Source organism: Charadrius vociferus, unplaced genomic scaffold (genome assembly GCF_000708025.1).
Source record: "Charadrius vociferus isolate BGI_N301 unplaced genomic scaffold, ASM70802v2 scaffold359, whole genome shotgun sequence".
In the NCBI taxonomy this organism is placed as follows: Eukaryota; Metazoa; Chordata; class Aves; order Charadriiformes; family Charadriidae; genus Charadrius; species Charadrius vociferus.
The window spans coordinates 1,929,990-1,930,299 of NW_009661369.1; the positions used below are offsets into that span (position 1 = coordinate 1,929,990).

Sequence of the window (310 nt, forward strand, 5' to 3'; positions counted from 1 at the left end):
TAGGGAACAGCCTGCAGAGAAAACACCTGCAGAGATTTTAAGACTTCCAAAAAAAATGAGGTTGGGATTAGTGACAAAAGAACTTAGAGAGATCTGAGAAGCAATTTGACGGTGGAAAATTTTCCTGCAACCCCTGTGTTTTGGGATTGGTTGATACTCCTTATTCTAGCTAGGCTGTGTCGGGAACAGACTACTCAAAAATACAGCTTGAGAAAACAATAAATTACTCCAGCATACACTGGGAGAGGGGGACAGTAATGTCTCATGCGTGGGAGAGGCAAAGTAGGAGGCAAATTGAGTTACATAAGGT

General features: G+C 42.3%; 1 protein-coding gene across 1 annotated transcript in view; it reads left to right on the forward strand.

Annotated features, from left to right (window-relative positions):
• The window catches only part of LAMA4 (laminin, alpha 4), a 105,947-nt gene that overhangs the window by 718 nt on the left and 104,919 nt on the right, over positions 1-310 (forward strand). The window lies entirely within an intron of this gene.